Source organism: Gekko japonicus, unplaced genomic scaffold (assembly GCF_001447785.1).
Source record: "Gekko japonicus isolate JY-2015 unplaced genomic scaffold, Gekko_japonicus_V1.1 scaffold196, whole genome shotgun sequence".
NCBI lineage: Eukaryota > Metazoa > Chordata > Lepidosauria > Squamata > Gekkonidae > Gekko > Gekko japonicus.
The window spans coordinates 841,027-855,476 of NW_015173129.1; the positions used below are offsets into that span (position 1 = coordinate 841,027).

At 47.4% G+C, this 14,450-nt stretch overlaps 1 protein-coding gene across 1 annotated transcript in view; it reads left to right on the forward strand.

Annotated features, from left to right (window-relative positions):
• The window catches only part of MAD1L1 (MAD1 mitotic arrest deficient-like 1 (yeast)), a 760,935-nt gene that overhangs the window by 610,293 nt on the left and 136,192 nt on the right, over positions 1-14,450 (forward strand). The gene's annotated exons all lie outside the window — the stretch shown is intronic.

The following is a 14,450-nucleotide window of genomic DNA, read 5'->3' on the forward strand; positions in this document are numbered from 1 at the left end:
ATGGAATTCACTGCCACAGGAGGTGGTGGCGGCTACAAGCATCGACGGCTTCAAGAGGGAATTAGATAAGCATCTGGAGCAGAGGTCCATCAGTGGCTATTAGCCACAAGGTATAGGGACTCTAGGGCAAGGGATGCTGTGTATTCTTGGTGCTTGGGTGGGGTCAACAGCGGGAGGGCTTCTAGCGTCCTGGTCCCACTGATGTCACCTTGTATTTTTGGCCACTGTATGATAGAGCGTTGGACTAGATGGGCCATTGGCCTGATTCAACATTGGCTTCTCTTATGTTCTCCTCTGTTCTAACACCTTTCTTGGTGCCCACCAAGTGTTTTTAGAAATGAGTGGGGTCAGGTGAGGTTCTTGCCCGTCAGGACTTCTGATTGGCCCCTGAAGATCCAGGTGACTTTAGAGATTAAAATAGCACTGTTTCAGGGGCACCTGCTGTATGATAGTGTTGGACTAGATGGGCCATTGGCCTGATTCAACATTGGCTTCTCTTATGTTCTCCTCTGTTCTAACACCTTTCTTGGTGCCCACCAAGTGTTTTTAGAAATGAGTGGGGTCAGGTGAGGTTCTTGCCCGTCAGGACTTCTGATTGGCCCCTGAAGATCCAGGTGACTTTAGAGATTAAAATAGCACTGTTTCAGGGGCACCTGCTGTCACACTGTTGGTTTTATTCTTTCTCACACCCCTCTTTCCTAGTATATTTTAAATTTCTCATCTTCTTGCCTGCACTTGGGCTTCCTCGGTGTGTGTGGCTCCGCCTCCCATGTCAGCCATTTTGTGACTGACTCCGCCTCCTACGACAGCCATTTTGGGGCTGCACCCACCACACTGTTTCAGAATTCCAAAGGGGCTCACAGGCTCAAAAAGGTCGGGGGACCCCTTGCTATAGAATGTAAAAGGGAATTCTTGGGGGGGGGGGGAGTAGCAGCGAAGTTCTTTGGAGTCCAAAAAGCTAACTCTGGAAGTAATAAGATCACCCGTAATCTACTGCAGGACCTTAAATAAAGAGCGAACCCATCTCAGTCTCGCCCCTGGGGATTTCCCTCAAAATGGCATTAAGCGCTTAACAGAATTAACAGTGGATTTAGTATAGCAGTCGTGCCCTTGTCTCTTTCTCCTTCCCGTTGACAAGTTTCAGGGTTTATTGCTCTCCTAGGGAGCCTAGAAGCCTTGATTAACTCTACTCCCTGGTTCGTGACACGCTGAGCCAAAGCGTCCACTTTAATTATCAGTGATCATGAATCCATCCTTCTCCCTTCTTTGTCCTTTTTTGCTTTGGGGCGGCATCAGACTATTACAAGCGTCGATCTGCGAGACTCACGGGTGGTTATTCCCTTCCCCTCCACTCTCTTGCTGGGCCCGTCATGGCTCCTGGGTTCCTTCTCCGATGACCGCTGGAGGTAGATGTGTTCTCTGCACTTGCACAGAGAACACTATTTTACTTTGATGTACTGGTTAGAGAGGAGCTGCGGTGGCTCAAGTGGTTAAGACGCTGAACTGCAGGCTGTGGAAGGTCAGTAGTTCAGCAGTTCGAGACCCAGCATGACAGAGTGAGCTCCCGTCTCTAGTTCCAGCTCCTGCCAACCTAGCAGTTTGAAAGCAAGAAATTGCAAGTAGATAAATAGGTACCACTTCAGTGGGAAGGTAACAGCGTTCCGTGCACCTTGGTGTTTAGTCACGCCGGCCACATGACCACGGAAACGTCTTCGGACAGCGCCGGCTCTTCGGCTTTGAAACGGAGATGAGCACCGCAACCCTAGAGTCGGATTCGACTGGCTTTCGACCAAGGGAACCTTTACCTTTTTACTGGTTAGAGAGCCAGTTTGGTGTAGTTAGAAGCGCGGACTCTAATCTGGGAGAACTGGGTTTGATTCTCCACTTCTCCACATGCAGCTGCTGGTGTGACCTTGGGTCAGTCACAAGTGCTTTCAGAGCTGTTCTCAAGAGAGCAGTTCTCGAGAGAGAGCTCTCTCAACCCCACCTACCTCACAGGGTGTCTGTTTTGGGGAGGGAAAGGGGAAGGAGATTGAAAGCCGCTCTGAGACTCCTTCAGGTAGTGAAGGGCGGGATATAAATCCTATCCTCCTCCTCCTCCTCCTCCTTCATCTGGAATTACTCATGTAGGGGTTTTTTAAGATTTCATTTTTTTCCTTCAAATTTGGGGCGGGTCACTCAAGTTTGCAGAAAAATCTGTTTGGGGTAAGTGTGGCCCCAGTCCATGGATTTTGGTATCTCCAAGTGGGGACCACAGTTGAAAAACAAATATAGCCACCACCCCCACCACCCAGATTTCATATATCAAGCATGAGGACGAATTTTAGACGGAAGGTGAAACTGAGTGTCCGACCATGAACACTAAAACACAATATCGAACGGTGGGGCCTTTTCTCATATATTCCCCCGCGAGCACTTCGGTCCGGGACCCAACATCTCCTGGCAATGCCAGGCCCCAAAGAGGCCAGGCTGGCCGCTACCAGGGCCAGGGCTTTCTTGGTGGCGGCTCCTATCTGGTGGAACGAGCTCCCGGAGGAGATCCGGGCCCTGCGGGACCTTGTGCAGTTCCGCAGGGCCTGTAAGACGGAGCTCTTCCACCAGGCGTATGAGTAGGAGCCGCCACTACCATCATCATTATTCCATCTTCACCTGGCCCTGGATGAGGGAACATCAATGCTTCCCTGGAGCAGACGATGCTGAACAGTTGAAATATGCCATCTCTGAAATTTCATGTTGAACACCTAGAGCACTTTAGTCAGTAACTTGTTATGAATGTTTTGTACTGTTGGATTTTAAATGGTCTTAATTATGTTTTATATTGGCGTTTGCCCCTATGTAAGCTGCCCTGAGCCCGCATTGCGGGGAGGGCGGGGTATAAATTGAATTAAATAAATAAATAAAATAAGTGTTAGAGTCCCCCGATTCTGCCTGCTGCAGAAGGGGTAATATAATTCAGGGCTCCATTGCCCAGTTTGTACGAGGATCACTTAAAAGAAGTGTTTGATAAAAACTCAGGGCAGGAGAACTGCTTAATATAAACTTCTCCCAAAGAGTAATTGACACCTGGAATTCACTGCCACAGGAAGTGGTGGCAGCTACAAGCATAGATAGCTTCAAGAGGGAATTGGATGAACATGGAGCAGAGATCCATCAGTGGCTATTGGCCACAAGGTATAGATAGGGGCTCTGGGGCAAGGGATGCTCTGTCTTCTTGGTGCTTGGGGGGGCAACATTGGTAGGGCTTCTGGAGTTCTGGCCCCACTGGTGGACCTCCTGATGGCACCTGGGTTTTGGCCACTGTGCGACACAGAGTGTTGGAGCGGATGGGCCATTGGCCTGATCCAACATGGCTTCACTTACGTTCTTATGTCTGGGGCAGTGACGCTCTGTCTTTTTGGTGCTTGGGAGGCAACAGTAGGAAGGCTTCTGGAGTTCTGGCCCTGCTGGTGGACCTCCTGATGGCCCCTGGGTTTTGACCACTGTGTGACACAGAGTGTTGGACTGGATGGACCATTGACCCCACATGGCTTCACTTACGTTCCTATGTCTGGGGCAGTGATGCTCTGTCTTCTTGGTGCTTGGGGGGCAACAGCAGGAGTGCTTCTTGAGTTTTGGCCCTGCTGGTGGACCTCCTGATGGCCCCTGGGACTTGGCCACTGTGTGACACAGAGTGTTGGACTGGGTGGGCCATTGGCCTGATCCAACATGGCTTCTCTTATGTTCTTATAACTGAGCATGAAGGAGTCCAGTCCTGGATCTGTTATTACTTCTGGTACATCTACATGGCCTTTGACTAATTGTCTGGTTTTTATTCCCTCATCTATTTTTATGAAACCAAGAATCCCTCTTACCTCCCCTACAGGTAGATTGTGGGTGTTTTCAGTTTTAAGTGGAACGGGTTTTGATCATGAAAGTTGTGATCAAAGTACTAAGTGCTGTTCCTTGGTAGTTTCAAAACTGCCCTTTTCACATGTAACAAAGAGGTTTAGTATCTGTTTTATATGCAAATCTTTGAGACAGCCTTAATTGCTGATATCTCACCTTCATTACATCTTCCCTGCCTTTGCTAACCTTGTAGGTACTTTTTAAACTACTGTTACAATTAAATATTTCAGAGAGTTGCAACTTAATGCAGTTTTCCACAGGCCAAAATACAAGAGAAAAAAACTTGTTGAAAGATGAGAGGGAACTTACTAGAATCTGGTACAATTTCTTACCAGAACCAGCTATTGTTACACTACTCTTTTTGCCGTAAGCTGTAGGCAGTGAGACGGTTGGACGACGGGGACTGGGGACAGCGTTGCAGGCATGATGAGGTCACTTCTGGGGGAAACTAGAGTGGGTAGCTCTAGGAATTGCTGGAAACGCTATGATTCAGTAGAAGGCAACTTCATTTAAGGAGAGATTTTGGTTCAGTGGCAGAGCATCTGCTTGACATGCACGAGGTCCCAGGTTCATAGAATCATAGATTGTTAGAGTTGGACGGGACCTTGCAGGTCATCTAGTCCAACCCCCTGCACTCTGCAGGAGCATAGCCAAAAGATAGCCCTACATACCTACAACATATCCGAAAGATGGTCGTCCAGCCTCTGCTTGAAAACGGCCAGCGAAGGAGCATCCATCACCTCCCAAGGCAGACTGTTCCACTGCTCAACCACTCTTACAGTTAGGTTCAGTCCCCGGCGGCATCTCCAGTTGAAAGGATCAGGAAGTAGGTGATGTGAAAGATCTCAGCCTGAGACCCTGGAGAGCCGCTGCCAGTCTGAGTAGATAATACTGACCTTGATTGACTGATAGTCTGATTCAGTATAAGGCAGCTTCATGTGTTCAATAATTTGTATTGGGCTAATGACAGTTACTGTGAACCATTTGGCCTGTTCATGGTGCCCTGTAAATGGGACTTGACATTGTGGATAGTTTGAGGTTGCCAACTTCTCCATGTTCTCCAGACTACCAAGATCAAGTCCCCTAGGGTTGCCAACCTCCAGATGGGGCCTGGTAATCTCCTGGAATTACAATTGATCAGTTCCCCTGGAGAAAATAGCTCCTTTGGAGGATGGGCTGTATGGCATGATACCCCTCTGAGGTTCTTCTCCCAAATCCTCCAAATCAGAGTTGGCAACCCTAGGTCCCCTGGAGGAAACGGCAGCTTTGGAGGGTGAATTCTGTGGCATCATGTTGCCTCCTTAAGGCAACACTAAGAGGGGACCCCCGGGCAGGTCTACTCAGAAGTAAGTCCTGTTCTATTCAGTAAGACTTACTCCCAGGAATGTGGTCTTTGGATTTCAGCCACAGTTCCACAAATACGTAGTGCGAAGTGTGCAACCGGATAGATTACATATATTTGCCAACAGGATGTGACATGATTGTAAAAACTGATTTATAGACAGCTGGTTTCCACTCAGTCAGTACTTGACAAGAGAGCATAAGCAGGCCGCAGGCTTAATGTGTTTTTTACTTTCTTCGCTGGAACCTAGTTTTTCGGTCCACCCGTTCAAAGCCGAATACATTATTTACTGGGAAGAAAGGGGCTGGTCTACCGAATGTTCAGCTTTTCAGTAGACAGCATTCTTCTTGGGTTTTGTCCTGTTCTTCATAGACTAATTTTTTTCCTTTTATTATTATTTTTTAAACTGGGAATGCATAGTAAGCGGATGTTCCCATTGAGATGGCCACAATGCATCCTCTGAGGGTTTCTTGTCTTCCTGGCTGCTTCCAAAGAGTTTAAAATAGGTGCACCCCAAATCCGTTGTGTTCGTTTTCTTTGTCCATTCTGAATATCGTCTGCCGCGTTTCCCAAGTCTTGATTAACTTAGTCCTTTATAAGTGTAAAGAGGCTTTCCAAAGCCAATTCGTGCAATCAAGAAAGGGCATAAATGTTTGTTTCCCTTTTCATAATGGGGGAAACTGGACTTCTTGCAGGCAGATGGGAACCAGGCAAAACCATCTTTAGTTAATGGGACGGTCGTCTGCTCGCAAGGTGTGAGAGAGGCGGGGAACTGTTTGGAAGAGCATCTTGGTATTCAAAGAACTGTAGCTCCATTTCTATAATTTCCCCTTTTGAATTTGTTTTTAACCGCTGATCAATGTACGCTTGGAATCATCACCATTTCTGCCGATGTGTTGTTTTACTGCCCTTAGTTTGATGGTCCAGTTTCACCCGTTCTCATCAGATCTTGGACACTAAGTAGAGTCGGCCCTGGTTAACACTTGGATGGGAGGCCACCAAGGAAGTCTAAGGTTGCTATGCAGGCAATGGCAAACCACCTCTGTTCCATCTCTTGCCCAAATCTGGACGGCCCAGGCAAGCCCTGTGCTGCTGCATTTTGAACCGACTGAAGTTTCCGGGTCAGACTCAAGGACAGCCCTGCGTAGAGCAAATGGCAGTAATCCAGTCTGGAGGTGACCGTTGCATGGATCACTGCAGCCAAGTTGTGGGAGGAGAGATAGAGATCCAGCTGCCTGACCAGCCAGAGGTGATGAAAGGCCGACCTGGCAGTGTTCGTGACCTGGACCTTCATTGAAAGTGAGGCATCCAAGGTCACTCCCGAGCTCCTCACCACTGGCATTGTATGCTTCTTGATAAGGAAATTCAAAAAGTGGTTTAAAAAAACCCAAAACCCATCTAATGGAAATCGAAAGGCAGAGCAGAGAATCGTTGGTTTTCATTGCTGCCGGCTTTTGAATAGATATATCCTGAAAAGGAAATATTGACTGTAGATGTCAGAATCGCAAACTGTCATATGTCAATAGTATTATTTTGGATGGGGTCTCACCCAAATCTGTTGCAATGTAGTTCACTTTCTACTTTCTCGGGAGTCCCCCCCCACCCCTTTGTAAGCCAGTTTGGAGTAGTGGTTAAGTGCGCGGACTCTAATCTGGGAGAACCGGATTTGATTCTCCACTCCTCCATTTGCAGCTGCTGGGTGACCTTGGGCAAGCCATGGTTCTGATAAGAGCTGTTCTCTCAAGGACAGTTCTCTTAGAGCACTCTTAGCCCCACCTATCACAGGGTGCTTGTTGTGGGGAGGGGAAGGGAAAGGAGCTTGTAAGCTACTTTGAGACTCTGGGTGAAGGGCGGGGTATAAATCCAATCTCCTCCTCCTCCTCCTCCTCCTCCTCCTCCTCTTCTATTTCCTTGTGTTGCTTTTTGGCCCGAAACGAATATATAAAATTCGTTCTATTTTGCTCACCGGTGTGTCTGCAGCGGGTTTCTATTTCTTGAGCAAATGGCTGACCGTCTGCGGTCAGATCTCCCAAGTCCATGGTTTCTACCAGTGGAGCTCGGTTTATTTATCATTTCATTAGCTGTATTACCTTTTGGCCCCCAAATTGAATTTATTTCTGCTGGTGCTCGCAATCTTTTCCCGTCGGCCGTTTCATTTTCCGTCTTGATTTGCTGCGTTTCTTCTCACCGCCGGTTCCAAGCATCTTCCCAGATCGTGACGGTGATCAAGGTTGACCTTAGCGTTGGTCTCCGTTATATTCTTATTAGGTATCTGCCATCGGCCTAACACGTGTACTTCCATTGCTCATGCTTCTTTTAGGTTTTAAATCAGCACCACACTTTCCCCCGTCCGGGCCAGATGAAATAGAGGCGACGGCTAAGAGCCTAGGAAATGGTATTGCGTGTTTTGATTCATTGTTTTATGCTTAGAGTGGAAGTCGCAGTGATGGAGCGGGCGATTGCCTTTAAGCTCTGTCATTCTTCTTCACTAAGACCAATCGATGGTTTACTTTTCAAATCTGGGTACTGCCAAAAAGGGAATATTCATAGAGAGGTTTCCGCCTACCAATGTTCCTCAAGCGCTGACTTCAAGCCGTACGCATCGTGCGAAGCAGTCCCATAGTGCAGTGAGATTCTACAACCTTTCCGCCGGCCCATGGTTTGGTGTGGATCAATTCTCTGCCTGATGAACCCTGTTCATGCTTTGAGTACTGCTTAATGTTACAGCTGATGTGTGTGATACAGACTCCATGCCCTGACGTGGGTGGACCAGTCAGCACTCAGAAGCTAAGCATGATCCACCCTGTGTAGGACTTGGATGGGACATCATCAGAGAAGTCCAGGGTCACAGAATCCTAGAATCTTAGAGCTGGGAGGTTTCATAGAGACCATCTAGTCCAACCCCCTACCCAATGCAGGACCAGCCTCAAGCATCTCTGGAAAATATTCATCCAGCCTCTTCTTGAAAGCTGCCAGTGAAGGGGAGCCCACCACCTCCCTAAGCAGCTGATTCCACCTCTGAACCACTCTGATCGTGATAAAGTGTTTGCTAATATCCAGCCGATACCTTTCTGCATGTAATTTAAACCCGTTGCTTCGGGTCCTCTCCTCTGCTGCCAACTGGGACAGCTCCTTGCCCTCCTCCAAATGACAGCCTTTCAGATATTTAAAGAGAGCAATCGTGTCCCCCCTCAATCTCCTCTTCTTCAAACTAAACATTCCCAAGGCCCTTAGCCTTTCCTTGTAGGGCTTAGTCTGTCCGTCTCTTGCCTTGAAAACCTCTGTCCGTCTCTTGCCTTGAAAACTCTCCGGGATCTATACATGTCAGCTTTACACGAAGAACGAATTTAGAGTCCAGTGGCACCTTTAAGACCAACAAAGGTTTATTCAAGGTAGGAGCTTTCGTGTGCACCCAAATCTGTTGCAATGTAGTTCACCTTCTACTTTCTCGGGGTGCCTCCCCCCCTTTTGTAAGCCAGTTTGGTGTAGTGGTTAAGTGCACGGACTCTAATCTGGGAGAACCGGGTTTGATTCCCCACTCTTCCACTTGGAGCTGCTGGATGACCTTGGGCAAGCCATAGTTCTGGCACAGCTGTCCTTGAAACAGCAGTCCTCAAAAGAGCTCTCTCAGCCCCACCTACTTAACAGGGTGTGTGTTTTGGGGAGGGGAAGGGACTCCAAGTGAAGGGCGGGGTATACATCCAATGTCTTCTTCTTCTAATCTTTCCTTGTGTTGATTTTTGGCCCGAAACGAATATGTCAGCTTTACACGAAGAACGAACTTAGAGTCCAGTGGCACCTTTAAGACCAACAAAGGTTTTTTCATGGTATGTGCTTTCGTGTGCTTTTCGTGTGCTTTCGTGAATAAAGCCTTTGTTGGTCTTCAAGGTGCCACTGGACTCTCAATTTGTTGTACGGCTTCAGAAGAACACTGCTGACCACCTGGATCTAGCTTTAGACATACAAAGACTTCATGGGTATGTAATGTGTCGACTATCTTCCAAGGGGACTGCAGGAATATCTGGTGACCCTTGTCTGACTCCTGGGTTTGCTGAGATCTGACAACAAGCCGAAAACAGGGGAAGAAACAAAGTCAAAACTGAGTAGGACTTGACTAAACAAACGAACAAACAAAAATAATCTCACCTAGTTAAAAAGTATTGCAAATTCTAGAAATTCCTCAGAGAATTTAATACACACATTGCAGTCTGACCGTATACCTTTTATATAACATTTATTAAACTGACAACATTACCATCAAATGGTAATATCAAACATGTTTTGACCAAAAAGTGTTGTTACAGCATGTCAGGAAAATATAACATGTCCAAAGTTTGAAAATGCTTACATCCGACAAATTGGGGGGGGGGGGGAAACTGAAACAAGGCAGCAATTACAATTCTAACATACCAACATTATTATATTTATAACGACATGATTACAATGCTAACCTATTAACAAGATAATCGCAATTACAGCATCTTACCACAAAAACATGATCGAGGCAAAGGTGATTCAACCAAAATCTCTTCATCAGTGAAATTACAGCGCGTTGCAAAAATACATTTCCAAACATTGAAAAAGCACACATCCAATAATTTTTTGGGGGGGGGGGATCAAAAGGTAATAATTAAAATTAAATAAGCAAACAACTTAAAAAATTAACATGCTTTAAAAAGCAACCACTACTGTAAAAAAAATAAAAAAACCACTATGAATATCCTGAGGAAAATGAATAGAAGAAAAGAGATTGTATTTATACCCCACCCTTCACTACCCAAAGGAGTCTCAGAGTGGCTTACAATCTCCTTTCCCTTCCCCTCCCCACAGCAGACACCCTGTGAGGTAGGTGGGGCTGAGAGAGCTCTTTCGAGGACTACTCCTGAGAGAACAGCTCTGAGCAAACTTGTGACTGACCCAAGGTCACACCAGCAGCTGCATGTGGAGGAGTGTTGAACTAAACCTGGTTCTCCCAGATTAGAGTCTGTGCCCCTACCCACTACACCAAACTGGCTCTTAGAAAGAGCATAAATGTTATGTTACGTTATGTTACGTTACGGTATGTTATATAAGTGATGCTCTGTCTTCTTGCTACTTGGGGGGCAACTGTCAAGGTGCAATTGACTTATAGAAACCCCAGCAAGGGGCTTTCAAGGCAAGGAAGAAGCAGAGAAAGTCGACCATTGCCTTCCTCTGCAGAGCCTTTCGTGGTAGCCTCCCATCCGAGTACTTACCCTGCTGAGCTCCTGAGATCTGACATCAGGCTATTCCATACTCTTCCACATCCCCCAGTTCACATTATGTAGTCCCTGACTGGCAGATTACAAAGCACATGGGGCTGAATCCCACCTGCGTACAGGGGTGGCCCTTAATCAAGAAAACAGAGGAAACAGTTGGCCATTATGTGAGAAAGGACGCTGTCCTAGCGGGACTGCTGGTCAGATCCAGTAGGGCTCTTCTTATGTTCCTCCCAGGAGAAGCCCTTGGCCTCTGTGTCCTCTTGTTGGCCCTCCAGAGGAACTGGTTGGCCATTGTGTGAGGCAGGATGCTGGACTAGATGGGCCCCTGGTCTGATCCAGCAGGGCTCTTCCTATGTTCTTCTCAAGGGAAGGACTCGGCCTCTATGCCCCGTTGTTGGCCCTCCAGAGGAACTGGTTAGCCAGTATGTGAGACAGGATGCTGGACTAGATGGACCACCGGTCCAATCCAGGAGGGGTCTCCTGATGTTCTGATCTGTGCCCTGTTGTTGGCCCTCTAGAGGAACTGGTTGGCCCCTGTGTGAGACAAGATGCTGGACTAGATGGACCACTGGTCTGATCCAGCAGGGCTCTCCTGACGTTCTGATCAGGGGAATGCCTCAGCCTCTGTGCCCTGTTGTTGGCCCTCTAGAGGAACTGGTTGGCCCCCGTGTGAGATAGGACTCTGGACTAGGTGGACCCCCAGTCTGATCCAGCAGGGCTCCTCTGGTGTTCTTATGTTCTTAAATGTCCCAGCAAAGTCTTTGTAGCCCTCTGAAAGTTTTACCACTACTGTGAGTCTCTAAAGGACGATGCATCCATGACTGATGGAGCTACTGCTAAAGACTCCTGCTTCTATTCCCTTCTCATGTGTTGGTGCATGAGCAATTTAATCAGGAGGGTGCAGGCACTGCAGTCACAATGCACAACAGTTTGATATCTTTAGGTATACAGGCCCTGCTTTTATTTGCAACGGGGAACCGAAAAAGTCAACACCATAAATCCCCATCAGTCTCCCCAAAGCCAGTTTGGTGTAGTGGTTAAGCGCACATACTCTAATCTGGGAGAACTGGGTTTGATTCCCCATTCCTCCTGTTGCACCTGCTGGATAACCTTGGACAAGCCATAGTTCTGTTAGAGCTGTTCTCTCAAGGACAGTTTTGGAAAGAGCTCTCTCAGCCCCACCTATCACAGGGTGTCTGTTGTGGGGAGGGGAAGGGGAAGGCAATTGTAAGCCGCTCTGAGACTCCAAGTGAAGGGTGGGGCATAAATCCAATCTCCTCCTCCTCCTCTTCATGATGTAGTGGTTAGAGTGTCTGACTAGTATCTGGGAGACCCAGGTTCGAATCTCCACCCTGCCATGGAAGCTTCGTGGATGACCTTGAGCCACTCACACTCTCTTAGCCTAACCTACCTTACAGGGTTGTTGTGAGGATAAAAGGGAAGAAGAAAAGGACTTTGTAGCCTGTTTTGGGTCCCTATTGGGGAGGAAGGTGGGGGTAGAGATGAAGTCAATAAGTTTTATTCTTAACAGCTAAGTTAGGCTGAGAGAGAGACAGAGAGAGCGGCCCAAGGTCACCCAGGAAACTTGCATGGCCAAGTGAGGATTCGAACCTGGGTCTCCCTTGACCAACACTCTACCCACTACACCACAGGGGCTGCTGAAGTTTCACTAGTGCCTCGACTTCATCATTTCTTGCCTCCTGGCTGTTGTAAGACAGTTTGGCTTCTTCTACTGGCTTATGAACCAGAACATGAGGCCGATGCTGGGGGGGCGGGGATTGGAAGTAATTTTCATCTCTGTTCCAGCTGACTAGATTAGATGGCAGATCGCACTAGTGGTGAATAAGAGCCCTTTCTCCAAGGGAGATGGAACATAATTGCGGTAGATGAAGGGCACTCTCGGTAGCTTTTCCAAGAGTGCTGAGATTAGACGGTAATCATTGTTTGTAAGCAGACGAGAAGAAAGGGTAATCAGCTCGGCAGCCTTGACAGATTATTCCTGGAATTAATATGATCGTCCGTGAGCAGCTCATCAACTTGCACTTGGGCGAGAACGGCACCGATCGACAAGTCTGGTCTCCCTTAAAGCAGCGGCACCGAGTAGATCCTGGTAACTACAACCATGGTTGAGGAGGTATCTACAACCATGACTGAGGCAGTATTTACACCCATGGTTAAGCTGCCATCTATAACCATGATTGAGGCTGTATCTACAAACATGGTTGAACCAGTATATACAACCATGATTGAGGTGGTATTTACAACCATAGTTGAGCTGCCATCTACAACCGTGATTGAGGAGGTATCTACAACCATGACTGAGGCAGTATTTACACCCATGGTTAAGTTGCCATCTGCAACTGTGATTGCGGCTGTATCTACAAACATGGTTGAACCAGTATATACAACCATGATTGAGGTGGTATTTACAACCATAGTTGAGCTGCCATCTACAGCTGTGGTTGAGCCAGTATCTACAACCATGGTTGAGGAGGTATCTACAACCATGACTGAGGCAGTATTTACACCCATGGTTAAGCTACCATCTGCAACTGTGATTGAGGCTGTATCTACAAAAATGGTTGAACCGGTATATACAATCATGATTGAGGTGGTATTTACAACCATAGTTCAGCTGCCATCTAAAGCTGTGGTTGAGCCAGTATCTACAACCATGACTGAGGCAGTATTTACACCCATGGTTAAGTTGCCATCTGCAACTGTGATTGCGGCTGTATCTACAAACATGGTTGAACCAGTATATACAACCATGATTGAGGTGGTATTTACAACCATAGTTGAGCTGCCATCTACAGCTGTGGTTGAGCCAGTATCTACAACCATGGTTGAGGAGGTATCTACAACCATGACTGAGGCAGTATTTACACCCATGGTTAAGCTGCCATCTGCAACCGTGATTGAGACTGTATCTGCAAACATGGTGGAAGCGGTATATACAACCATGACTGAGGTGGTATTTACAACCATGGTTGAGCTGCCATCCATAGCTGTGGTTGAGCCAGTATCTACAACTGTGGTTGAGGAGGTATCTACAATTATGGTCAAGCTGACATCTACAATCGTGGTTGAGCCAGCATCTATAACCACAGTTGAACCAGTATCTATAGTCAAGATTGAGCCAGCAATCTATAACCACAGTTGAACCGATATCTACAACCATGGTTGAACTGGTATCTGCAACCATGGTTGATTTCCTTCCAGAGTACCTGCAAGCTCCATAAAGCAAATAGCTTTGAGACTTGAGGTGGGGAGGTGGAGCAGAGGTCTATCAGTGGCTATTATACGCAAGGTATAGATGAAACACTATGTTGAGGCAGTGATGCTCTGTATTCTTGGTGCTTGGGGGGCAACAGTGGGGGTCTTCTGGAGTTCGGGTTCTACTGGTGGACCTCCTGATGGCACCCCACTGTGTGACCCAGAGTGTTCGAATGGGCCATTGGCCTGATCCAACATAGCTTCTCTTATATTCTTGTGTTAAGTTCTATCTATGCTAGTCATTTCATGGTAGTGTTAGAGATGACAAATCATCAGATAATATTCCCTGTGGGGAGGTACTTTTGGGATGGGGTTGTGGCTCAGTGGCAGAGCATCTGTTTGGCATGCAGAAGGTCCCAGGGTCAGTCCCCAGCATCTTCAGTTGAAAGGACTGTGGTGGTGGAAAGTGCTGTCAAGTCGCACCCGACTTAGAGCAACCCTGTAGGGTTTTCAAGGCAAGAGATGAACAGAGGTGGTTTGCTGTTGCCTGCCTCTGAGTAGGGACCCCGGTGTTCTCCCATCCAAGTACCGACCAGGGCTGGCGCTCCTTAGCTTCTGAGAACTGACAAGATTAGACTAGTCTGGTCCATCCAGTTCAGGGAGACCAGGTACTAGAGGATGTGAAAGACCTCAGTTGGAGACTCTGAGGTGTCACTGCCAGTCTGAGTAGACGATACTGACCCTTCCCAGGCTACACTCCCAAATTG